Here is a 27,569-nt window from a genome sequence, read left to right on the forward strand (position 1 = left end):
GACATTTGTTCTTTCTGAGCATCGATGTCAATTAATTAAGATTTAAGAACTTCTCAGTTGATGAGGATCTTACAAGACTTTGCATCATTCTAGCTGGCTGACAGATTCCTAAGCTGACTTGGCATTGAGGAAATTTAACTCCGTAAATTCCCAGCATTCACGGACTAGTGTAAAATTAAATAATGAAATTTGCTAACCTACTTATGCTGACATACATGTTCATGGTGAGGCGGAATAAAAAGTTCCCCCCTGGGAAGAACATTCTAGCAATTAGAAAATGGGAAGTGGTGACACCTTTTAAGAAAACTTACCAGTTTTTTCCCATGGGGGGAACTTGCTGGGCTAACAAAGAGGAGTATAAGCAAAACAACTATACCTTGGAGATCTATATTTTTTCGAAGTCAAGGCTATCAAGCCCTCTAGTGAACCTATTCCAGGAGCATTAGAATCTGTGCTTAGGTAAGTTGGGTGGTAACCTTCCTGGGACAATTTGAGGGGTTCCGGTTGAGATTTCTTAATCTCAAAGAACAGAATGGCACATTCATAATTACAGGTGCTTGCAACTTCAGCAATTAGGTATTGCTTTCTGTCTTCAAATAAAGGCTTTGGGGCTTTGATCGTTACTTATTAAAATGCAAATACCCCTGGGAGGAGTAACACCTTGGATTCTTCTCAGATAATATGTTGAAGAAGACTCAATTTAATTCAGTTCATTTCAGTTCACTTGACTTCAATGTGATTTACGTGAGCCCCTACTAAGTGCAAAGCCCTTTGCTAGATTTTCACTGTGGGATGAAAGATGAACCAAGTAATTCATCTGAATACCTGATCATAGAGTTTTGGCTTTGTGAGCTCATAATACTCAACTCTGCTATTCATTGTAGCTGGAAAGCAATATGTAAATCAGTGTGTCTGTGTTCCCCTCAAACTTTACTAAACAGGCTGTAAGCCAGATGCTGATGTTGCTCTAAATGCTTATAACTGGGCAGAGGACTTATTTACGTTTATCCTCTGATGACATAAAACTCCAAGAGGAATTTATAGGACATTGTAAAAAGTCATTGGAAACACCTGTAAAATTTTTAAAAATAAGGATGCTAAGGGCCTTGCCCAGGTCCAGGGATTTAGATGGAATTGGTCCAGGGGCAGGATCTGGGCACTGGGTTTTTTCAAAGATCAACATAGTTTGAAAAGCATCGCTGTGGGACCATGCCTGGGGGATGCTGATAGTTGCAGTACAGGACCGGGGGTAATGGAAATTTGCAAAGCTGACTCTGTGCTTCATCTCTCTGAGAAACGGACATTTAACATGGAAACTTTCCTACCACCCTGTAGAACTCAGAAGAGATTTCAGAAACTTTACTATACTTACAGAAATATAAATAGCCAGAGATGTTTTATAAAGTCAGAACAGCCTGTACCTACCTGAACATTGAAAATACTGGAGCCCTAATCCCTGCTATTGGCCTAGATCTGTAACATATGGATTCAGATGCTACCTGTATTAGTTTTTGAGAGCTGCTGCAACAAAGCACCACAAACTGTGTAGTCTCTCATTTCTGGAGGCTAGGAGTCTGATGCCAGAGTGTTGACAGAGCCATGCTTTCTCTAAAAGCTCTAGGAGAGAATAAATTGAGTGCCTTTCTCCTAGCTTCTGGTGGTTACCAGAAATTTTTTGTTTGTTTTTTGGCTTGTGGATGTACCACTTTAATCTCTGCCCCAAATCACATTAGCATTCTCCTCTCTGTGCATCTAGTTTTGGGTCTTGTATTCTTGATTAATCGACTGATTTTTAAATGATTATTTAGTTTGGAGAGAGAAAGAGAGTATGTGTATGTGTGTGTGCGCGCGTGCGCGCGTGTGTGTGTGTGTGCGCGCGCGCGCACACGCGCCCCAGTGGGGGAGGGGCAGAGAGAAAGACAGGCAGAGGATCAGAGGCAGGTTCTGTGCTGACAAGAGAGAACACCATGAGGGGCTCAAACTCACGAACTCTAAGATCATGACCTGTTCCAAAGTGAGGTTGGACACTTTACCAACGGAGCTACCCAGGCACCTCCTGTCTTCTCTTTTTAGAAGGACACTGGTCATATTGTATTAAGGGTTTGCTCTGTTCCAGTGTGACCTCATCTAAATTACAGCCTCCTAACATCTGTGAACATCCTATTTCCAAATAAGGTCACATTCACTGATACTAGGTGTTGGGACACTCCCACATGAGTATCTACTTTATCCTTGTGTTTGAAGGGCAGAGGGGGTATGAAATAGTGGAAGGAACATTCGACTTGAAACTTGAGGCAGATTTTTGTGACTTGGGCTAAGAATCAGGAGTCATGTGAAGAAATTTGGAAAAGGAAAAAGCCCTAGAAAATTTAAAGGGTGCAATGTAAGAAGAAATCAAGTAAATCAATTAAAATGTGATGTGTATATTCTCAGGTTAGCAAGGCTCTGGCCTTGAGAAAGAAGCAATCCCCAAAGTACATCTGTGGCCTCTGCAATAGCAGTGATGTCCTGCTTCCATTGACCAAGGTTCTGGCCATGGTACCTTGTCTATGTAGTCACAAACGGCCAGAGCCAAGGTTATACCCTAGTCACTTGGGGCGGTGTGTGTGTGTGTGTGTGTGTGTGTGTGTGCGCGCGCGCATGCGCGCTGTGCTTTGGAATGCTGTTATCCCTTTTATTCCCAGGAAGGCACAAACATAGCCGGTTCTCATTTTGCCAGTTTGTTTCAAAGAGGGGTTGCTCCTCCGGATCAATGTGCTGTCTCCTTATTTTCTTAATCCAATGATCTATCAGACATGCCACTTCAACCTGAAGCATACTGAGGACCATGTGAGGAACTGCACATCATGATAGAAGGCTGGGAGGATGTGCACCTGACCTTGGGTGGGATGTTGTGTCTCTGTGTCCTCATCTGTAAGTTGGGGACAAGAGAATCAATCTCCGAAACTCATGGCAATGTCTGCTGAAACTAGATGTCAAGTTCTTAGCATAAGGTCAGTGGGCAATCATGTCAATAAAGGGTCAGGACACAAACTTGGCATTTCCATTTTCTGCAGTTCAAAGCCAGGATTAGGACAGGACTGCATGAGGGGAGTAAAGGGGGCAGAGATAGCCTGTAGGATGCTAAAATGGCTCCTTGAAGAGATCACTAGTGCCCAGGATGGACAGAAAGAAAATGCTGCCAACACAGACGAAATCTTGAAGCCCTGTCCCGTGTGTGCAGGACTGAGGGAGGGCCACGGTCCCAGCAGTGCTACATGGCCAGGGTCCAGTTCCCGCGGAGTCTGCTCGGCACATGCTGACTCGGAGGACTGCTTACAACCAGGAGCAGGGCCCCCCGCAGCCAGTGGAGGCTCCCAGGGAGGGAAGGGTTGGGAAGGAAGTCCTGCCAGGGACCTTCACTTCTGCCCCGGATGACCCTGAGTTTGCATCCGGAAAGAGGTCTGGTTAGGCACACTGACATTACTTAGTGAGCAATACCAACAAAGCCGAGACCGGCTGGGGCCTTCAGTCTTTCACTGCTGAAAATGGAAAATTAATCCAAGGCTGGTGGAGAGCATCCAAAGGACAAAGATAAAAGTCTGTTTATTCATGTTCTGCCTTTTTTCTTTTCCCAACTTCTTCAGAAGTTCTTGCTCTCCTCGACACTTTCTTGGGTGTGTATGTTCATGTGTGTCTCTCTGTGTGTATGTGTGTTGTGTGGTTATGCACGTGCACACGTGTGTGTACAAGTGTATGTGCGCACCCACATATGTGCATGTGCACACATGTATGCCTGTGTATGCATACGTGTGCATTTGTGAACGCATGCGCGCGCACACATGTATGTGTGCATGTGAATGGGTGCATCCATATATGTATCTGGGCATACGTGTGTATCTGTATGCACGCGTGCACATGCATGCACATATATGCTTGAGTGTGCATTCATGTGTGCATGTGTATGCATATATGTATGTGTGCATGCACATGCCGGTGTGTGCCTTTGTGAACATGTGTGCACGTTTATGCATATGCATGCGTGTACATGCGTGCACGTGTATGCATTTGTGAACACATGCACACGCACACATGTATGTGTGCCTGTGAACATGTACACACATGTATGTGTGCTTGTGCGTCCATATGTGTGCATGTGTATGTGTGTGCACATGCACACATGTCAGGCATACTGGAGAGGGTTTTCTGAGGCCTGTTATCAGACAAAATGAATCAGGATTAGAGACTCTCAATGAACAACAAGGAATGGGGTATTTGAACTGTGAGTCACGGTCAAGCTGGTTTCTCTCCTGTGCCTCCTTCTCTGCCACCCATTCAACTGGGTAAAATCAGGAGTGTATGAATTGCAGAGTAAGTAGAATGCTGTGGGTAGAAGGGTGAGATGAAAGGGTGGGCAGGTGAATGAGCAGGTGTCTGCTTTGAGAAGCAGTTTACCTGTCAGCCCTGAAGGAATAGGAATAGAATCAGGAATAGAAAGCCAAGCTACTGCCAACCTATGATAAATGCTAATTCTTATTTCTTTTTTCTGTACTGACATTTGGAAGCAAACTCAGCCTGAAATGTAGCAAGGGACCGTAGGGCAAGGCGGACTCTTTTTTGTCGTTTTTTGTTCAGGAGTCCCATATACACAGTTCTGAATGTGGTCATGTAAGCAGTTGCCAGTGAGAAGTAAAGCAAATATACTCACATCATTGATTCAGATCCTAAAATAACTAGGGGAGGCAGTATGTACCTTCAGAGCACATCATGACTTGGAAAGTACGAGATTACTTCTACTTAACTTACTGGGTGAGTTTCCGATTAAAAGCATTGCACAACACTTGTAATAAAGTAGCCATATTTGGAGTTTTCAAATTCTCATGCAAGACACATGATTTCATGCCACATCAGCTATGAGATGGGTGCGTGGAAAGGCAGTGGGAGGAAGAAGAGTAGCTGGCACGCATAAGGTATGCCCGAGGCTGAGAAGGACAAGGAGTGGGAGCAAAATGGCTCTTTCTTCACAGGACAGTGAGGGTGCTTTTGGCTGGCGATTAGGGAAGGATTCTTCAGAAAATGGCATGTGAGTTAGACTTGAAAGATGAGACATGGCGACTGAGGGAGGAGAGTGATTCCAGATGAGGAATAATAGAGAGACAAAAAGGGCGGACGGGCTGTATTTTGTAAATGAGCTTTGGGGGATAAAATACAGGCACAGGCAGACTGCTCTGTCAGTGTTTCTCGATCCTTCCTGCCTGTGTATCACAAGCCCTGGGCGCTCCTGGATGACCCCAGTGACCAGGCCACCTTACAGATCAAGTGAATCAGAAACGCAAGAGTTGGGACCAAGACCTCCCCCGCCCTTCCCCGGGTGGCTCCCACGTGCTGGCAAAGTGAAGAATGTGGCTTTGTTCATCTTGCTTGCAAGGTTGGCCTAGGCTGGCACCAGGGTTCTTACGTGTCAGGAAGGTTCTTGGCATTCTCTAACTGGTGAGAGTGCCTCCCTGTGCCCCAACTGTGCCATGTGGTTTGGGCTGAACACCTGCTTTTCTTCTGGGAGTCTGGAGTTTTGCTCTGTGCGGGCAGAGGCTGCCTACGTTAACTGGCCTACGGTAAAAACCTTGGGCATTAATTCTAATCAACTTCCCTGGTAGACACCGTTTCACACAGGTTGATGTTGCTTTGTATCCTTTTGCAAGAATAAATCGTGGCTGTGACTACATACTGGGTCCTGTGAACCGTCTTGACAAATCATCAAATCCGGCAGTGATTTGGGAGGGAGGGGGGCGGCTGACATAATAACAGTGAGGAAAATTTAGGACCCATCTACTCAGAAGAACCAGGAGATTCTGCCCAGGTACATTTTTAATGGCCAAAGTGGGTCCATACGCACTTCCAAGTCATAACGAAGAAAGATTTGAATGGAAATGTTTTTTTCGAGACTTTTGATTATAATGGAACCTGAAAGATGTTGTTTTCTCCTTCCTTTAAAGAAATATAAGGAGAGCACAGTGAAAAGAACACATCACAAAAATAAAATTTGAAAGAAGCAATTATTGAGTCTTTGTACCTGTATTGTGACAGGTTGAAACTTCGTGTTTTGTTTCTGGCTGCCTCAGTACCCCCTCCACAGGCTGCGAGCGTGCAGCCGGTGACCAAAGTGCTCGGGGTGATACGGCTGGCCCCACTGCACTTCTCCGATCTGTAGCCTCCTGATCAGTGACCCAGGAAGATCAAATGCCCCAAAGCAATCCTCCTGAGACTTTTTCTGTGTGCTCCGAATCCACCCCGCCTCCCAATAAAGGCTCTTGCTCTCAGGCCCTGGCTCTCTCTCGGCTCCCACCTGCAGGGCTGAGGCTGTTCCTTGGTGCTTCTCACAAACAGGGGTGCAGCGACTCTCTCTCCAGGACTCGTGAGAATAATAAGCTTTGGTTTCCTGTGCCTTTCGTAGGGCCACACCTCAATGGCCATCACATAAAAGATCACAGAGCAGTATCACTCAGAGACATTTATTTTTCGGTGTGCCCTTCCAACATAAGAAGAATGTGATAAATTCTGAATGAAGTAGAAAGGCTAGTGAAGTGAACGTGTATACTTTATCTGTCTTAGCTCAGGCCGCCATAACAAAATACCATGGACTGGCTGGTTTACACAACAGAAATGTATTTTTTCACAGTTTTGGAGGCTGGAAGTCCCATATTAGAGGCTGGCAAGGTTCAGGTCTAATCCCCTTCCAGGCTTGCAGCTGGCTGCCTTCTCATTAAGTCTTTTGCATGGCGGACAGAACGCAATCTCTCTTCCTCTTCTTCTAAGGGCAACTTCTTCTACCTTCTGACCTTGTTTAACATTGATTACCACCATAAAGTTCTGATCTCCAATCTGGTCACTTGAGGGGGTGTTAGGGCTTCAGTGTATGAATTTGGTTTGGTACAGTTCAGTCTATAGCATTATCCTTCCTGACAAACCTTCACTTGACCTCCAGCCGCCAGCTTTCTTCATAGCCATCTTTCCCACAGGAGAGGTTCTAAATACGAGCAGCATTTCTTTACCAGGCACCATGCCTCAGACCCTCTGCAATCTTTTTTCCTCTCTCAAAAGTCCACTGGAATTTTTCTCCTTCTTTTCTTGGTTTTCGCACACTTCATTTTTTTTTACAAAGACTTTATTCTTAAGGAATCTCTACACCCAACATGAGGCTCAAAGCCACAACCCTGAGATCAAGAGTTGCACGCTCTACTAACTGAGCCAGCCAGGCACCCCAGTTTTCACATACGTTAATTTCTGTGTCACCCACGCTGTTTTTGCTCCCTTTCCTCTCCAAATTCCTTCTTCTCATCACTTTTCAAACTCTGAATTCACACCAAGTTTGTAACAATCTCTTTGCCCCATTTCTTCCTCTTTCAATTGCCTTTTAAAAACTTCTAGTTTGGAAAAATCTCAAAACTACAAAATTGGAGAGAACAGCATAAAACCCCTCAGGTAGCCAAATTATCATATTATGAGCTATCTTATTACAGTGATATCTACCATCCCAGGATTGTCTCGAAGGAAATCTCAGATTGCATGTCATTTTATACATAAATATTTCACAATATATTTTAAGAGTGAGAGACGGTGCCAGTGAGCCAGGGGCTGAGAGAGAGAGAGAAAGGAAATGGGGCTCACTCCAGGTGGGGATGAAATGGGGGTTCCCCTGAAATGGGGGTTGTGCTCACCTGATAACAGGGCTCGAGCTCAGACAGTGGGGCTCAGGCTCACAAACTGTGAGATCATGACCTGAGCCGAAGTGATGCTTAACCCTCTGAGCCACCCAGGCGCCTTATTTCTTACATATAACGATTTATAAAATCACAACCACAATACTTATCATACCTAAAAATTTTTGCAATTTTTAAGTATCAAATATCCAAAATTTCCTGACTGCTCATGAATATTTTTTTGTAGTTAGCTCGCTAAAATCAGGGCCCAAATACAACCCAAACATTGCAAAGTTGATATGTCAGTCCTCAGTTTTTGTCAGAGTGGCTAAAATGAGCAAATCAGAGAACTCTAGATGCTGGTGAGGATGTGGAGAAACGGGCACCCTCCTACACTGTTGGTGGGAATGTAAACGGGTACAGCCCCTCTGGAAAACAGTGTGGAGGTTCCTAAGGAAACTAACAATAGAACTCCTCTAGGACCCAGCAATAGCACTGCTAGGAATTTACCCAAGGGATACAGAAATGCTGAGGCATAGGAGCACATGGACCCCAATGTTCATAGCAGCACTCTCCACAATAGCTAAAACATGGAAAGAGCCTAAGTGTCCATCAACAGATGAATGGATCAAGAAGATGTGGTTTATCTATACCATGGAATACTACATGGCAATGAGAAACAATGAAATCTGGCCATGTGTAGCAACATGGATGGACCTTGAGGGTGTTATGCTGAGCGAAGCAAGTCAGGCAGAGAAGGACAAATATCATATGTTTGCACGTATAGGAGGATTAGGAGGAACTTGACGGAGGACCAAGGGGGAGAAGAAGGGTGCACTGCTGTTTCTTTTCCTTGGTCTTCAGTGTAGTTTGTTTCTACATCTCAATCTCTAGAGCTCAGTTCCTCTGCCCATGGCTTTCTATTGCTAAATCTTAGCTATTGCTTTAAAAAAGTGATACAGAATGTGAGCCCCAAATGATAAAGGATGTTAGTTCTTAGGGAAAAGTTAAACATCAGTCAGTGTAACACTCCTAGACTGATATTTTCCAATCGAATGCTGGAAGATATTTTGTGAAAAATATTGTGGTCAAATAATATTAAGAAAACCCTTGAGTGAATAAACACAAACCATTTTTTTTACAGTGTAAATTAACGCTAAATCTAAAGGAGGGGTATGGTAATCAATGTTTCCTAAACTTATGTGACTGTAGGGGCACCTGGGTGGCTCAGTCAGTTGAGCCTCCGACTTTGGCTCGGGTCATGATCTCACGGTTCATGGGTTCGAGCCCAGTGTCGGGCTCTGTGCTGACAGCTAGCTTAGAGCCTGGAGCCTGTTTTAGATTCTATGTCTCCCTTGCTCTTTGACCCTCCCCTGCTCATGCTGTCTCTCTCTCCCTCTCTCTCTCTCTCTCTCTCAGAAATAAATAAAACATAAAAAACAACCCACTTATGTGACTATGACCCTACCCTTATAATGATGCTTATTAAAATTCTTTCACAATGTTCCATGGAACACACTTTGGGAACACTGGAAAACTGGGTCTCAATGAAGGCAAGACTCGCGATCTTTCTTGTGTTTACAGTCTGGTAAGGACATATTTTGTCTTGCTTGACTACTTTATACAGAATAGGTCTTAATTTACTTGGGGAAAAAAAGAAGAGGAAGAGAAATCTCCAACTCTCACCTGAGTTTGAGCTCAGCTTTCCTATAGTATAACTGCATTGCTCTTTGGAAATATCTTGTCATCAATACACAGCAGTGATGTCAACTTCCTCTCAGCTAGCTGTCCCTAAACCTCCCTCTCCCCTTGGGCAATAGTACAATGTCTACTTTTTAGCAATGGATTCTGGAATAAGGACTATTTATCAACATGGTAGCCATTGTCTTTCAGTGTATAGCACTGTGGAGGGCAGAAATTCATTGGTCCTTAGAAATATGCAGGAATGCCTTCTGAGGAGAATGAAAGATATTAACTCTTGATTACTTTCCAGAAACACAACGGGCTCATGTTTGATTGCATTTGGAATTCCTGCGGCACCTGTATCCCCTTAAACAATGTTTCCTTCATTCCCTGAGTGAATGTTTATCAAATATGCTGTGGGCTGCACTCTGGGCTCTCTGTTTAGCTTGAAGATATGTCATTGTTCCTCTTCTGGAAGAGCCTCATTGTGGGGAGTGGCATTAGTCACACAAACAGATCATTATAACCCAGTGTGGGTTGTGCAGCGATGCTTTACACAGGGAGGTAGGCAGCACATTGGCAGTCTGATTTTTATCAACCTTGCAGCTCATAAGGCATTTTAAATTCTCAAGTCTGGGGACAATGTCTCCTATATTTCTTCCATCCACATGGCATGGATTGAATTGGAATACAGTCAGCATTGACAAGATTCTTACTGGGAAATTCACCTACACCTGTGTTCCAGAAACCACACATTCTGCTTGTGTTCTGAATATCTAGCCAATTCTCTTATCTTGTTTTCCTTCCTTTGTTAGGGAGAAATCATACAGATATAAACCAGATGAGTTCTATAGTGTGGTTTGATGGCACCGAGTGTGAGAGAAACAAAATACCGTTGTGGCCACCTGCCAAAATGCCCTTCTGTGACCATCAAAGCTAGACACTGTCACACAAGGTCTCTTGAGCATCTGGAATCGATTCCTTTTGTGATGGGTATATTTTCTATGCAAGGGAAGTTCTAGATTTAGGAAAGTTGGAGTAAGAAATGTTTAACCTCCTCACGAAAAATGACTCACAATTAAGAGGTCCTTTACTGCAGCTGTGGGTCACATGAAATGTTCACAAATGGTCAGTGAATCTGCTTATTGACGTTTATGACTTTAGCAGTCAAGTCACGGAATGTTCTTCAAACTCCCGACAGAAATTACCCTTGAAAGTTGGTTCAGAGCAAAAACCCCTAACTGGCCAGTAAAGCCCAAGTGATTTTTGTTTCACATATGGGGAGTCATTTCTTACATCAATCACAGAGGCTTAGCCTTCAATCTAATGCTAGATAAAAATGTTAATAGTATAGTGATAGCCAGTAAGACCATTTTAATTTTATGTTGCATGTTTCCTCTGACAAAAACTAAATTTCTCCTAATTAGTATCTGTACAAAATTATAAGCCTTGTGCAGCCTTCAATATAGAGAGTTATATTTGCACGTGCATTCATATGTACCTTTACCCCCTACTCACATAGCCCCAAACTGGATTTATGTGTCTACAACTACTTACATACTGTTCCCAAAGCCTTCTTTTTATGAATGGTAGGGAGTCCTAATTGATCATATTGAGCAGGGAAATGCTAAGTGGGTGATTTGGGCCATTGCTGTTGAGAATGGCCTATCACTACATTTTAAAAGTAACTTAGTTAAAAGGAATAAAACTTATTTTAACTTTCCACTGGGGGTAGAACAGGATCTTTAATGATAGAGTCACTCTTGGGACTGGGGTTCCATGGAAGGGATAGCTTATAATAAATGGAAATGGTAGTTAGAATATTTTGAGTTTACTCCATGGAACAAATCATTGATTCCCTATCATTTCTGAGACAGATGTAACTTCGCTCATCCTTTGGCCTCATCCCTTCACCCTGCAGATTGTGTACTTGCTATTATGCTTCTCCTTTTAGTCACAAATGGGCTTAAATCACATTATTTTTTGTTGTCCTCTTCTATTTTCAAATGATTCACATTTTGAATAGGTCAATAATAACAATGGAAAAGAATGGTAATGATAATATTGGGGGCGGGGATAAAGTACAGTACTTTGACACGCACTACCCTGTAACCGAGCTTCTCTAAGCTTTGGAAGGAGAGCAGGGACAGTAGCAATATCCCTGCTGTGTGCATGAAGATACCAAAGCCTAGCGACCCTCAGTGAGTCTCCTAAGGTCTCACCACCAGGACCAAGAATTGCTCAGTCTTAATCCTCGCTGCTGTGTTTCAGATGCTCGTTCTACCATCCCTTGTTGTTTTCACTGGGTACCCGGCATGCACACGTGCAGCCTACGTGATTGGTATGTGTAGAGTATTCAAGCGACCCTACTTAAAGGCAACGGGATAATCAGTAAGGACTGACCCGAAGAGACATAGCTCTCTGCCCACAGGAACAGCAGGTTACAACACGGGCAGGGAGCCCAGAATGTGTCTCCTCTCAGGAAGACGGACAGGAATCTCTCTGGAGACCGGCCAGGAGGCCAGAAGGTCTCCCAGAGGGTCAAGAAGGCTGCCAGGAGGAATCTATAATGCTTCCATTTTAGGTTTAAAAGACATTATAGTCACAGCAGGCATATCTTGTACTCTACACGATGTCGACAGAAATGCACATATATTGGCTTCCATGTAGATAGATGGCATCTTGCTGTGAAGGGTGAATCTACAGGCAGTTTTCTAGTTTTAACTTTCGGTCAACCCAATCAACGTAAACCTCTCAGCAGTGTATGTGGGATGACAGATACTTCCAGATCTTGCTGATTGTACTAGCCGGCTAATTAATTCAGGCATAAGTCATGGTTGGACTGTTCTGCCTCTGTATGCTTGGATTTTCCCTACGGCTGACTGTGGCAGAGGATGCTAACACATCCACCCTTCCTTCTTCCTTCAGTCATAGAACGCTGACAGCCATGGCAACATTAAAAAACCGTCTTCCATATTCTGCCTTGCAGCTGGGGGTGGCTGTATGGGTATGTTTTGGTCAACAATAGGCTGGCGGAAGTATTCTGTGGAGGTGTGGGGATCTTTCCTTTAAAGATGGTTGGACTTGCCTTCTTGCTGCCTGGATGTGGGTATGACAGTTGGAGCTGTAGAACTTCTCTTGAGTCGGTTAAATCTCAATCGGTTAAGTGACTGACTTCAGCTCAGGTCATGATCTCGCGGTTAACAGGTTTGAGCCCCGCATCGGGCTCTGTGCTCACAGCTCAGAGCCGGGAGCCTGTTTCAGATTCTGTGTCTCCCTCTCTCACTGCCCCTCCCCCACTCACATACTTCCTCTCTCTCCCCTCCACCTCTCTCTCAAAAATAAACATGAAAAAAAAAATTTAGAACCTCTCTTGAAAGCTTGAGGACAAACGCAACATCCCAGGAATTGATGAGTGGGAGAGTAAGGAGCCTGAGTTACCAACAACTCTGAGGAGCTGCTGTGGCAGCCATGGACCGGGACCTCCAGACTTATTTCATGTGTTAATGACATAAGCTTCTACCTTGTTGAAGCCAGCATGTTCCCATTACAGTGGGACCTTATGTCGATTGATACATGGATGGGCACATGGTGACAGAGATCTGAAAAATGGTAAAGAAAAAAAAAAGGAAGAGGAAATAATTTGAGGAAGTCTAACAACAAAAGAGAATAAGCAAATTGTATAATTGGGCAATATTTAATTCTGCTGTTTTCCAATACTTTCTTCTTTTTCTTTTTCTTTCTTTTTTTTTAAAATATTTTTTATTTATTTCTAGGAGAGAGAGAGAGACAGCGTGAGCAGGGAAGGGTCAGAGAGAGAGGGAGTCACAGACTGAAACAGGCTCCAGGCTCTGAGCTGGCAGTCAGCACAGAGCCCAACGCGGGGCTCGAACCCACGAACCGCGAGATCATGACCTAAGTGAAAGTCGGATGCTTAACCGACTAAGCCACCCAGGCGCCCCTTCTTTTTCTTTTTTTAAATGTTTATTTTTGAGACAGAGAGAGACAGAGCATGAGTGGGGGAGGGGCAGAGAGAGAGGGAGACACAGAATCCAAAACAGGAGCCAGCACAGACCATGAGATCTGACCTGAGCTGACACGGGGTGTGAACCCACAGACCGTGAGATCTGACCTGAGCTGAAGTTGGACGCTCAACCGACTGAGCCACCCAGGCACCCCCAACACTTTCTAGTGCTACCCTTTGCCCTAGAGTTTGAACACCCCTGATGGCAGGAACGATATACAGAATAAAGTGTCAAATTACCAGCTTCTGAAGGTTTATATAGACTTTTAAGAGCCTATAGAAGAGACAATAATATATTTAAAAAATTACTCAACTTTTATTAAGAATTTACAACTCCTTCACCTGCAGGCATAGTACTGTAGTAAACCCTAAGTACTCATCACTCAGTCCCCAAAACCACCAGTCCATGGTTAACCTTGTTCCACCTAGAACTCCATCTTCTTCTCCTTTCTCATTACTTTTTTAAAGAAGAAACCGCAAATTTTGTAGTAATTTTACATTTTTAGAAAACTTGCAAAGATAGCACAGAGAATTTACACATGCCTTCATTCAGTTTTTCTTGTTGTTAAATATCTTACCTTTCCATAGTATACTCGTCAAAATGAAGAATGAATTTTGATATATAACTATTAATTAAATTTAGACTTTATTCTGATTTCACTAGTTTTTTTTCCAGTAATTTTCTTTCTCTGTTCCAGATTCCAATCCAAGATGCTCATTATTGCCTTTAGCCCTGTGTTAGTTTGAAGAGTTTAAAAATTTTAAAATAATTATGTTTATTTATTTTTGAGAGAGAGAGAGATAGAGTGCGAGTTGGGGAGGGGCAGAGAGAGGAAGACAGAATCCAAAGCAGGCTCCAGGCTCTGAGCTGTCAGCACAGAGATTGAAGCAGGGCTCGAACCCATGAGTATGAGATCATGACCTGAGCCAAAGTCAGACATTCTATTGACTGAGCAAGCCAGGTGCCCCTATCCCTGTGTTATTTTGAAGCATACTGTAGGTATTACATATTTTCACCAGTAAATGCTCTAGTACACATCCCTAAAAGACAAAGACTCTTTAATGCAACTGCAATGTTATCATTATGCCTCCAAAATATCAATTCCTTAATAACATCTGCATCTAATCAAACAGTTTCTTATATGTACCATGTCCTTTTTTAAAATGCTCTTTTTTTCTAATCTTGGATCCAAACATGACCCAAATATTATGATTGGTTAATATGACTTTAAATCTCTTTTATTGTACAGATTTCCTTTCCTTTCCTTGCCTTTTCTCTTTGCAATTTATTTGGTGAGGAAACTGGGTTATTTTTCTTTTCGTTTCACTATCTGGATTTTGTTGATTCTATCCTCAAGGGGTGGTTTTCCATGTTCCTCTGTCCTCTGCCTCCTGTAAAATGGCTGTAGAGCTTGATCAAATTCATTCATTCATTCATTCATTCATTCATTTATTCAATTCATTTTGGCAAGAATATTTTATAGGTGATGGTGGTGTTTCTCCACCAATAGGCACACACTCTCTGGCTATCTCTCTTTTTGTGTTGTTTGTGGAGGTTGATGTCCTTTGTTAGAGATCTCAAACTTATGATATTGTTATTCTAACATTTATTATTAATTTGTAAGCTGAAATATATGTCCCCTCCTATTAATTGGTTATTTTGGCCCACATCACATGAGAAGGCAAGAATAAATACTGATTCTTTACCTTTATTTACCACTTTAAAAAATAGTGAGTTGATCTCTTAGCATCGTTTAATGCTGACCAAAGTCTGGGAGAACAAGTGTTTTTTAGGTGAAAGAGCTGAATGCTTAGGGGTGCCTGGGTGGCTCAGTTGGTTAAGTTCCTGAATCTTAGTTTCAGTCATGATCTCACGGTTCGTGGGTTCGGGCTCTGCATTAGGCTCTGTGCTGACTGTGCAGAGCCAGCTTGGGATTCTCTCTCTCTCCCTCTCTCTCTTCCTTTCCCCTGCTTGCTCTTTCTCTCTCTCAAAATAAATAAACTAATTTAAAAAAAGAGCTGAATGCTTCAACAAAGAGTAGTTTTTCAGTATTTCTACATTTCTCAGCTTGAGAGCCCAAACAACCTATATGTAAATAAAAGAAGTAACAATAAAAAAGAAATAACATATTATATATATATATATTACAAATAAAATACAGTCCCATGAGACATTGTTCAGGGGAAATGAAACAGTAGCTTTCTTTCCCTAATTTAACAGAAAGCGAGGAGCATTAGCGAACAGAGTAGAGACCAGGTACTGACAGGATCCTGAGAAGAGGTGTGAAAGCCCCCAGTGTGTGTGCTTGTGCATGTGTGTTTGTGTGTGTGTGTGTGTGTGTGTGTGTGTGTGTGTGTGTGAAGGAAACATGCAGGTAAATTTGGAGGAATCTGAGAAGGGCAGACCTTGTGCCTAAGCTCTCAAAGGGTAGCTGGAAGAGCTTTAACTTCTCAGAGAATCCTCAGCACCAGTCTGGTCCTGGGGAAGCTGGTATTTGTTGGCAGCTTGGTGAGGAGGCTGGCACCTAGGCATGAAGGCCTAGGAGCAGCCCCTTCGAGTCCTATGGCCCCAGAGCAGTGTGGGGAGGGCGCTGGGACCCACAGGTGGTGACAGGACTGGGCTGTGGGGCTGGAGGAGGCCTCACGGTCAGTTGTGAACATCTGAGAACAGGTGACTGCACTGGCCATTTCACATCCAGGTAGGCAACCTACACCCGACAGAGCTCCAGACACCGAAATTTGATTAGAGGTAGCGATGGGGAGAGCCTAGCATTGGATGTGACCAGCTAGCACCCAGAAGAGATTAACTTTTTTTTCTTTGTTGAAATAAATTTAGCTCGTGACTTCTCACAGATTAGCAGGAAAAACTTCATCTCTCCGGTATAAAGTTCCATTCTAGTAAGTTGATGTTTGTCACAGAGACACGGAGAAGGTAAGATCACGGTCCTTCCAGGACTGTAAATTTAAATCTCTCTATACACACATAAGTGGTTTGATGTTTGAAAGGAAAGGCTACTTGAGTACCAGAAGGCTGTCTATGAGCCAGGAAGCTGGCCTTCATCAGCTACTGCATTTGCTAGTGGCTGGATTTTGGAATTCTCAGACTCCCAAAATGTGAGAAATAAATACTTCTTCTTTTTTTTAAAGTTTGTTTGTTTACTTATTTATTTGAGACCATGAGCAGGGGTGGATGGGGTGGGGAGGGCGGGGAGGGAGGGAGAGAGAGAGAGAGAGAGAGAGAGAGAGAGAGAATCCCAAGCAGCCTCTGAGCTGACAGCACAGAGTCCAACTCAGGGCTCAAACTCATGGACTGTGAGATCATGACCTGAACCAAAATCACCAAAATCAATAGTCAGATGCTTAACTGATTGAGCCAACCAGGTGCCCCTGAATGTGTCTTATTTATGTCACCCAGTCTATGGTCATTTTGCTCTATCAGCTCGAAGGGACATGATTATTTGCAAGCTTCACGTGTATGGACTACCCTTTTGGTCTCTAGGGTTCATCTCTCCATTTGTCAAATGAAGGGAATTTGAACTAAAGCCCCAGATAGGCTGCACCATGATTCTGTAAGTCCAAGTTGCTTGCCCTCTTAGGTAGCTTTGGGAGGTTCTTTCTTCCACAGATAGCTATAGTTTTGCCCATGTCATATTTAGTAAACCAGGCATTTCCCCCAGGATGGCAGACAGCTACTGTTAATCTGCTGACCTTGAGTGTGAGGAACTTTTCTTTGTCCCCTCAATCCAAACAAAAAGGTCTTATTGCACTTGCCACTCTTAGTTCCTGGACTATCTGGCCATGAGAATGGTCACGTGTCTCAGGTCAACCAATAAGAATCTCTCTGAGATTTTTTGTTTCTTTTGTTTTTTATTTACAACGGGATGAAAGACCATTTTTCCCTCTAATGACAGAGCTGGGAAGATGGGAGATACCAGTAGTTATGGCTTTGGCCTCGAAGAAAACTTTGGCATGCAGGGAATCTTCAGAGAGGCACACAGAATCCTAGTTTATCTGAGTCCTCCTTCCTTTGGCTCTAGGCTTTATACCATCTTTACTGAGATTGGGATATGCCAACAACAAAGATGTCTATGGCATAAAAAAGATGAAACTTACTTTTGTTTGTAACCAAAAGAGCACCAATTAAACTAGTTAATGGAATTCAAGCCAAAGTCTAGCACACATGGGCCAAAAACTGGGGAGGCATGTGAAGTGGCTTAGCATACCTTTCTGAATAATACAAGTGCTCCTTATCGAATGACAGAATATTGGCCCCACTGTCACTGTGGAAAAATACATTTTAGATAAAGGAAAGAGGTGGGCTAATTTAGTTCAAGTTCTTTGCACAAACATTTTGAGTTGGTGTTCTGTTTACCCATGAAATCCATTGTGTACCCTAGTCCTCAAAGCTCTGTGGCCCAGAAAGACTGCAATATATGGCATTCTTTACATATCCTTTGAATAATCCCCCAGCCTGAAGGTAATCCATGTATATATTTTCTGGGCGACTACAAATAATACAATGAATATAACCAAGATCAGTAATTCTTAAGGGTACTATCTCAGTCACTATAAACCTCTTTCAAAGATGGAATTTTGGTCTAAGTGGGTCTGAAAACTGCACAGCTGGTACAAAATGGATCCTGATTAAGGTTCATTTTACTGGATGGGGCACTTGGGTGGCTCAGTTGGTTAAGCATCTGACTTCCGTTCAGGTCATGATATCATGAGCTCCTGAGGTTGAGCCCATCATCGGGTGAGCTCAAGCCCTACTACAGGTGACCCAGCTTTTCTCTCCCTCTCTTTCTCTTTCTCTCTCTCTGTTCCTCATGGGATTCTCTGTGCCCCTTGCTCACTTGCTCCCTCTCTCTCTCAAAAAAAAAAAAAAAAAAAAGTTTTATTTCACTGGATTTTCTTTCAATGTCCGAGAGTGTAGAACAGTCGTTTAGGTATTGAGGGGCGATCATGAGGCTATATTAATATGTAACCATGCTACTCTCCAAAAAATGGTCAACCTCTAAGTAGCTATCTGTGTCTCCAGTTTTACCCTGTTAAACTATCTATGGTCAGCTTGGCTTCCTCCTTCCAAAAATAGATGTCACACTTCGAACTTAAAATATTTTCTGGCCCTGATGAAGCTTAAACATGAAATTTCTTTCTATTTTCCTCTGCTTATTTGTCTCACGCTTACTCGTAGCCTTCTGGTTGTAATTTCAGCAGCCCTACATTCCCAACATCAAACGGAGGTTAAGTACCGTGTTATTTAAACAAGATGAGTGTATTTGATAATGACTGAGTAGAAAAAGTGGAGGAGGAATAAAGCAGAGAAGAGTGGGAACTCCCAACAGGAGGGAAAGAGGAGAAATGTCTCAGCAACACCACATTCATGGGTCTTCTCAGTAAAAATACTGCTCTCATAACATTATAATTTGTCTCCCTAAATTTTTATGTTTCCCACTTTGGAAAACAGCTATGTCTAGTATATAATTTCACCCTTTTATTATGACATTTGAGAAAGTAGCCAAGACTGGTTAGGTTTAATTACGCCCATCAAGTTATTTTAGATGTCAGTTTCTACAAGTCATTCACAAATGGGCAGATGGCAGAAACATGTTATTCCAGAATGACTGGCCTAGGGTAGGGCTAGAGAAAAACGTTGACTCCCTTCTTTGATGTTTGTGGTATTGTGAATACATATCTTGTGTGTTTGCTTTGGTGATCTCATTATATGATTTTAGAGGAATCAGCAGCTGATTTGTTTTCTGTTTCTTTGAATAATCTTAAAAAATGTGACTCAAGTGTTTTCAATTAGAGATAATAAAATAAAGGATAATTGTCCTGAATTCACCATTTGTTCTAGTTACTTTCTTCAAGGTACTATCGTGAACTTGATTTTGAAATGTAAATGCATTCTGAGTGCATGACTTCAGCTGAATGTGGCAGATGAAGAAATGGAATTTGCACTCTGTGAGAATCTGTACACTGCAGTGTTCTTAGCTTTGGTAATAATATACTCCTGGACTGCATGTGTGTTCAGAACAGACCACATGTGGACAGCTTTGGTCACTGGCATAAACCTTTAATTACTGCTTAAATATAGATAAATATCTTTTAAAGACATATTGTGGGTAAAGACTAAAACAAGCATATACATATATATATATATACACACACACACAAATATATGCTTATAAATATATATTTCCTGAGAAAAGAACACTGAAAAACTTACAAAAGTAAAAATGTTAGTATTCTAATGATAGCATTAAATCACGTTGCACAATATTAAATAATTTTATTTAGTTAGGATATTTATAACATACTGAATAGGATATGAAAGTTCTGAGATTTTACCCTAATGACAAGTTAGCCTGCCAGGGTCAGGGATTCTGACCAAAAACAAGAGACTCCTGGGTCAGAGACAAAGCTATTTCTATTCACAGTAATAGCAGTAGCCAGACTAAGTATTTGCCCCAGTTTCTGAGGACCGTATTCCTACTAAGCTATACAATGAAGGAGAGATGATGCCTGTACTTAGAGTAGGTTTTGCTACAGGAGAGGAACCCTGAGTTTAGGGAACAAGAATTGTTTATAAGGGGCAGTGAGCATGCCTAAACTGCCCTGAAGAGAGATACCATCTTTATTTTATTGAGCAATAAACAAATGTGCCTTAATTTCTATGGATGGAAACACAATTCTTCCAAGGCTTTTTACTGTACAAACATCCTTGAAAATATAGTCTGAAAACAAGCTGTTGGTGGCTCTACTTCTATGATATGTCAAAACAGAGGTGAACCAAGGAGAAGTGTCTTACAATGGAAGCAGTGTACAGAAATGTAAATTTCTTTCTTTATGTCTCTGTAATTAAACTGAACTTCGCTTTGGAATCTCCTTTTCTTTTTTCTTTTTTTAAAGTGGAAAACTTCTTAAGATAAACTCAGTTACTTCTAGCTTAAGATACATTTCCATTTATAAATTTCAGTTAATTTGAGATTTTCGCACTGTTTTTCTGCATGCCTCTCAGGAATAAAACAGTGGCAAACATGTAAAATTATACTTATAGTCACCACATAATATTCTAAGCTGCTCCTGTAAATTACCTCATTTAATCCTATATGTATGCAATATTCAGAGTCTTTAATTTATGTGTGAAATGAAAGCATAGGGAAGTCACGTTGCTCCAAATCACATAACTAGCAAGTGGAAGAGCTGGGATTCCAACCGTGAGGTCTCCAGAGTAGAAGCCTCTGACCTGTGTAAACCATATTACCGCCCTGCTTTGGAAGTTGTCTCTGCAATCTGTGCTCCCAGAGACTTACATACCATCTGTACATCTAATCCAGATTTAGTCCCGTTCCCTCTGGCTTCCACTATTGTATCTTGTCCTACAGCACAGCCTCTGGCTTCGTCAGCTCAACTGCCAGTTCTTTGTGAGACTTTCTACCAATGCCTACCCACTTCAGAACTTCTCTCTGGTGACTCAGAGCTCCCTCATGGTGCGGGGAGGCAGCTCTGTGAGATCATCCTTGAACCCATGCATCAAAACTGCCCCTCAGTGATTGCTTTTCCAGTATTCAGAGTTTCATGTCAAAACATGGTTTAGGGATGCCTGGGCGGCTCAGTTGGTTAAGGGTCCGACTTTGGCTCAAGTCATAATCTCATGCCTCATGGGTTCAAGCCCCTCATTGGGCTCTGAGGCAACAGGGCAGAGCCTGCTAGGGACTCCTTCTTTCTCACTCTGTCTCTGCCCCTCCCCCCCTTCCTCCCCCCGCCCCACCTCTCTCTCTCTCTCTCAAAATAAATAAATACACTAAAAGAACTCGATGGTTTAAGTCAGCTCTGCCACCTGCTGTATAACCTTCAGCATTTGCCTCTCCATACCTCAATGTCTGCACCTCTGAAGGAGAGATAAATAATATTGTACTCCTCACAGGGTTGATATAAAGATAAAATAATTTATACTTGGCAGGTAAAAGTGCTTACATTAACTGTTTAGCATCTTATTATACTTGAGAGGAATGTCTGGAAAACAGTTTTGGAGCAGGGAACTGACAGAAATTTAAAACCAATGAAACATATTCTAAGTTAGATGTGGTGGAGGGTGATCTTGACAAGTTTAACTCTTCAGCCATACAGATGAAAGCTTTCAAGTTTGGTTTAGTTTAGTTACAGAGAAACAGAAGAACTTTCATTTCTGCACCCTGAGCCTTGTGAATAGTAATTGTGAAGTTTTTTTTTTTGTTTTTTTTTTTTGTGGTATATGTTATCATGTGAGCTAGAAAATGGCATTTTTAGAAAATAACCTCTTCTTTTCTGGTATTTTTAAAACACATTAAAAAACACATTTTTAAAAATGTTTTATTTATTTTTGAGAGACAGAGGGAGCTCAAGCAGGAGTGGAGTGTGACAGAGAGAGAGAGAGGGACAGAACTGAAGCAGGCCAGAGCTGACAGCAGCAAGCCTGATGTGGGGCTCAAACTCACAAACTGTGAGATCATGACCTGAGCTGAAGTCAGATGCTCAACTGACTCAGACACCCAGGCACCCCTAAAACATTTTTTAAAATGTTTATTTATTTTTGAGAGAGAAAGAGAAGGACAGAGAGTGAGCAAGGAAGGGGCAGAGAGAGAGGGAGACACAGATTCTGAAGCAGGGCCCAGGCTCTGAGCTGTCAGCAAAGAGCCTGACGCGGGGCTCGAACTCACTAACTGCAAGATTATGACCTGATCTGGAGTTGGATGCTTAACCAACTGAGCCACTCAGGTGCCCCTCTTCTTTTCTGGTATGCTGAAACATACTTGGCGTTTGTACAATTTTATAGGGTTTTGTCCTTTTAAGGGAACAGGACCAGGACCTTTCTCATGAACCTACTGATATCTATACTTTTATCACATTTCCTAACATTCTTCTTTTACCATCTACTGAGTGAATTCATATTTAATTTCTGGTGGGAAAATGGTAGCTTTTCACAGCATCATGCATTCTCTCCACTGTGTGATGTAAGGTTTTAACACTATGAGTGTGTAAGGTATTGCTTCTTGATATGAAAACCCAAACGTTTGGGACTGAGAGAAATCTTCCTCCTCTCAATCACCTGATCCTGTAATTGAACAACGGAGCATTTTGGACTTTCTCCACTATGTATTTATAAACTCTACCCAGCCACTGAATTCACTTCTTGTTTCTGGGGCATCTGTCCTTCCTATAAGGCAATGACTGTGGCATACTAATGGCAACAAGTAAGAATTGGGAAAAAAAAAAGTTCCCAGACAGCGTCTCAAAATAAGTCACCTAATAGACAGAAAATGTTCCAGATCGCTAAGGACTTAGGCATGCGTTTTAGAAAACAGGAAGTGTTGGTGACTCCAACAGTGAAAATCTAGACCTTAATTCTTACATTCATTTGAGCTTGCTAAGTTTAAGAAAATCATCTATGCCAGTGGCTTCAACCTCTGTTTTATTTTTCTCTGAAAGCAGGGCCAGAATGAGGTCAAGGTGAATGAGGCCAGCGTGGCACTTGCCTACGAAATTTAGAAGGTACCGAATTATTCGGTAATTAAAATAAACCATATTTTAAGACAATTTAAAAAAATCAAAATTAAGGCAAAGACAATCCATGATGAACAGAAATATCAAAAGTTTAAATAAAAACACCATCCATATTATAGGCATTTCCTTTTGCCTCAGGCTCCAACGTGGCTGGATATAGCCCTGTTACTGAGCCGAAGACTTTTTTCTCCCTATTGTCAGGCCAATTTCTCACGAAGGGAGTTCTTAATGTGTGTGGAGGCATGAGAAGGCCTCCAAAGCCTGATATTTGGGTGAGTAAAATCTTTCTCCTTTTCGTTATCTTTGCAGCTTAACTAATTTATACTCATTGAAATTCTGCTTAAAGAGTGAAAAGCGTGATGGTGTTTTTGCTTGAAGTGTACGTCAGCTTTCTTCAATCTCTTTGTCCTATGAAATTTAAGCAATCAAAGGTGTTTTCTCATGAGCTTTTCCACCTTCTTATTATGACCTAACAGATAGGAATTTTTTCCTCCTTTTCCCTCATCATGGAACATGTAGCCTGCCCTTGAAAAATGAGCGAAATCTTCATGGCTTTCTTACCAAACTGGCAAAAAAAAAAAAAAAAAAACCCAAACAAAAACAAAAACAAAAACAAAACAAAAAAAACAACTCCAAAAAACCCCCAAAAAACCCACAGCAAAACAAACAAAACTACGAATAGCATTTTAATCCTGAGAGCCAGTGAGGCAGATAATATATGGGAGACAATCACGTGGACATTACACTGGTCCTTCAAAACCGAACCCAGCCTCAGAATGTAGCAGAAAAGTGGTTTAAAACTTGAAGATGGTTCATCATTTCTTTTCCAAGTGTGGACCATCTAAGTATTGAAAATGTTGGGGTTGGGCCACAGTCAGACCAGTGAGGCCAGAAATGCTGACAGCAGAGAAATGACAAGCTGGGCATAATCAATAGGAAGTGACCTGTGACTCTGACCCCAAGGGCCAGGCCTGAGGGCCTCTGGAGGTGGGTGGAGGTGGGTGGACGGAAGAGTGCAGCAAGAGGACATCTCAACAGAGAGACAGGTTCCTGGATGACCTATTAATCTAAAGGGTCACAGGTGCCCAGTCTGACAGACAGCTGGGTGGAGGGAGGCTCTCCCACCTTACAGTTGTCCAAACTGTGTCATAACCTTTTTAATCCAGCATCGTCAGGGACTGCTTTTAAGAATATTTTAATAGATGGCATTTTCTGCAGTGTACTAACACTCCCACTACTAAGTGGGAGGAGGGGTGGGGGGCAGAATCTATTTGCTGCACAGGCAGTTTCTGTGATTTTAACAAGACTTCCCCACCCCCTTCAAGCCCAGCCCTGTAGACAGAACACATGCTAGCTTGTTACCACTCGCCTTGTGGCCTCTGGGATTCCTTTCTCTTTAGCTGTGTTTCTCAATCCTTTGCATCTCTCCAAGGCACAAGTAGCAAAAGCAGCAGGGAAATGGCAAAGGAATACAAGCCTGTGCTGTTTCTGGAACAGACTGAGCTTGTGTCCATACTCTGGAGATAGAAATTCTGCCTTAAGAAAAATATTCCACTACAGGGCTCTTTGTCTGCCTTCCAAAGCACACAAGAATGGATTAACTTGAAATGTAGGTACCCAAATGCCTGACACGGAGATGACCCTGATGAAAATGACTACGCACAAAGTACGAATATAGAAGAGCCCTCATGATTTGAAGAACAGTGGCTCCGCACCTCCCCCACTAGGGCACATATAACTCACGATGGTGTTGCGGAGGGACACGGGTGCTTCTTCGAGAGGTACCTCTGCCCCCTTTTCTCCCGGTCATCAAGGTGTTTTAGAGATCGGATAACAGAGAGCAGGCTTTCAACGAGTGTACACTTGGTTTGGTCAATATTTGTTAAAAAGTAAACTGGATGCAAAGTTCAGTGTTTTCACTATTTGCAGAGACAAATTTATTTTCATGTGCACCACTTCTAAAATTTTTTTAACGTGTATTTATTTTTGACAGAGAGAGAGAGAGAGAGAGAGCGAGCTTGAATGGGGGAAGAGCAGAGACGAGGGAGACACAGATTCCGAAGCAGGCTTCAGGCTCTGAGCTGTCAGCAGAGAGGCCGATGTGTGGCTCGAACGGGCCAACTGTGAGATCATGACCTGAGCCAAAGCCAAAGCCCAACTGACTGAGCCCTCCAGCGCCCCTCGTGCACACCACTTCTAATCAACACCCTGCGGCATGGTGAGAGACCTTGTCTGGGAACCTCATCCAGCATCTTCCCATCTAATATATGCATTCACAAACCCACGTGATAATGTGGCACGTTTTGTCCATACTTTGGTGCCATTGGAGAGGAAGTTGGAAAGCAAGATATAGGCAATTTTGGGAAAGACATTTTCATCCTTCCTGTAAGGCCTTGCAGAAACAGCAATATCTGCCTGCCTAATGAAGAAGGAGGGGTAGATGGTTTGTTTTCCTCCAGTTGCTGAGAATGGATGAGGCTTTTTATGGGACTACTTGGAATACTCTTCGCTGACAGATGGAGCCAAGTGAGTTTTATTCTAGGTACGAGGGGATTTTCCCTTTTGAAGACGCACAGCACAAAAAGCAATTGCAAACGCTCCCAAGGAAAATCCACAGCGCCTTTGCAAATGTATTACAAAGGAGTTCCCAGAAAATTACAGGAAATTCACGGAGCATTACTAGCCCACTCATGTGACCATCATCTGCTCGGTATTTTCTTTTCTTTTTTTTTTTTTTTTCCCCATAAGAGATTGATATTAGTAGTATGATGCTTGCTAGAGCAATAGGTTGAAAAGGAAATAGTTTCCATTCCTATATATTAAGTACGTTCCCTTTTGGCAGTACATAATCTCTTAAAAATGATCTTGCTTTCAGATAGCTACAAATATATCATTTAGGGCTTTTTGTATGAATGTGGGGCTGATAGATTTAGATACCAGGGACGGATTGCAGGTTTTTCATTACCATAAATCCCAAGCCCCATCAGTAGCATGATGGAAGCATTTTGATAGATAACATAAACTCATTAATCACCACTCTCTTAAACTAAGCACCACAGAAAGAATTTAAAATGTTCCACATTCCAACGTTTGTAAATGCCTCCCCTTTTAAAACTGCCATCCTTTATTAATTCATGCTGTTTAAGATAGCTTGAGTTAACTCCATGAAAAGAGACTGTGTATCAAGGGAAGAAAGAACTGGGAAGGGGGAGGGGGAAGGAAAAGGAGGCAAGAAGATTAAATTCCATCTTAAACCCAAACACGGGCTAGATTGCATGCTAGCATTAACGTCTTCGTCCTCTTCCCAGAGAATGTTGGCAGACGTCCAGTTTATTAAAACAACAATCCAATGCTGATCTTCTCTCTGTATACACAATTCAAGGATGGATCATTTACTCAAACAGAGCTGTTCACTGAGGTATAAAAGCAAAAATGCATTTTAGGAGAGGTTGTTTATGACTCTTGCGTAAAGCACTATACTTTCGGGCTTCATACAAGTAATCCTGAGCGTTCTTAAGTGAAAAGAGAAAGCCACATTGTCATTCTAAAAGGAGTAAGCGCAAGTTATGTCCAGGCATTTAATGATACAGCTTCAGCTTGTGAAACTGTCCTAAAGAGAGGTGTGTGTTCCTCTTAAAAAAATAGTTTTACCTGCCAAACAGATGCATTCTGGAGTGAGTATTCTCTTACAAAATGTCCACCCCTCCCCCATCCCCAGCACACAATGCATCACAGGCTTTGTTTCACTGATGGGTTTTCCCACTGCACTTAACACGTCGAGAGTATCTGTGAATATTTAACTTTCTTGGCATGTATTTAATGATTAAAATGAGGTTTATCTGTTCACACGTTCATTGCCAATACATGGGTGTTTATAAAAGAAAAGTAATGCAAGCGCAGACGTCTATCTTAGTAGAAGAATAGTGGCGTGTCTCTTTTGTCACATAAAGTTATGTAATTCAACCAGCAATTTTGAGGATTACAGTTCTGCTGGGTACCCAAGAGCCGTGGCAAATGTCACAAACGGACTGCACACGGGAAGACCTGTCTCAAGCAGCGGACCTGATCTCAGAAAAAGCAGGCTGTTAAGTGGGCTTTGTTTCCAGGTAGCATTTTGTAAATTTAAATAGTTGATAATGAGTGATATGGAGTGGTGACTGACTGAATGGCTGTTGAACTTTGAAGATATGATTCAGCACGCCCTGTGAGAACAGAGTACAATAACATTAAACACCAGATGGTATTTCAAAGCCTATCAGATACGCAGATTCCTTTTTCTTCTCAACAAAAGATTGGCAAGGCCTCATGTCTAAAAAAAACAGTAATTAAAAAAAAAGGAAAAGGAAAAGGAAAAAAACGAGAAAAGAAAAAGCAAAAGCCCATTAAGATAAATGGGATGATTTGGTTTTGTCTCGCCTGACTATTATAGGAAAGCCATCCGAATGGATCATATTACAAACTAGACTCCAGATCAAAGGACAGCTACTGCCGCGGGAGGTCAAACTGATCTGAACTGTGTCAACCAGATCAGCATGAAACCCTAAACTATGGCCAAGAAAACATGTCTTTCTCAAACAGAGAGTGGACCACACCAATTAACCAAAGCATTTGCCTCTTTGCCTCAGTGGAAATCTGCCTCT

General features: G+C 42.3%; 1 long non-coding RNA gene across 1 annotated transcript in view; it reads right to left on the reverse strand.

The window, feature by feature from the left end:
• Positions 1-12,882: 12,882 nt before the first annotated feature.
• Positions 12,883-27,569, reverse strand: part of LOC120248531 — a 51,366-nt gene continuing 36,679 nt past the window's right edge. The window contains exon 2 of the long non-coding RNA XR_005532595.1: positions 12,883-12,961. This is a non-coding gene — a long non-coding RNA (uncharacterized LOC120248531). The remainder of the gene's footprint in view (positions 12,962-27,569) is intronic.

The sequence above is a fragment of the Hyaena hyaena genome, unplaced genomic scaffold (genome assembly GCF_003009895.1).
Source record: "Hyaena hyaena isolate Hyena2069 unplaced genomic scaffold, ASM300989v1 scaffold_593, whole genome shotgun sequence".
NCBI lineage: Eukaryota > Metazoa > Chordata > Mammalia > Carnivora > Hyaenidae > Hyaena > Hyaena hyaena.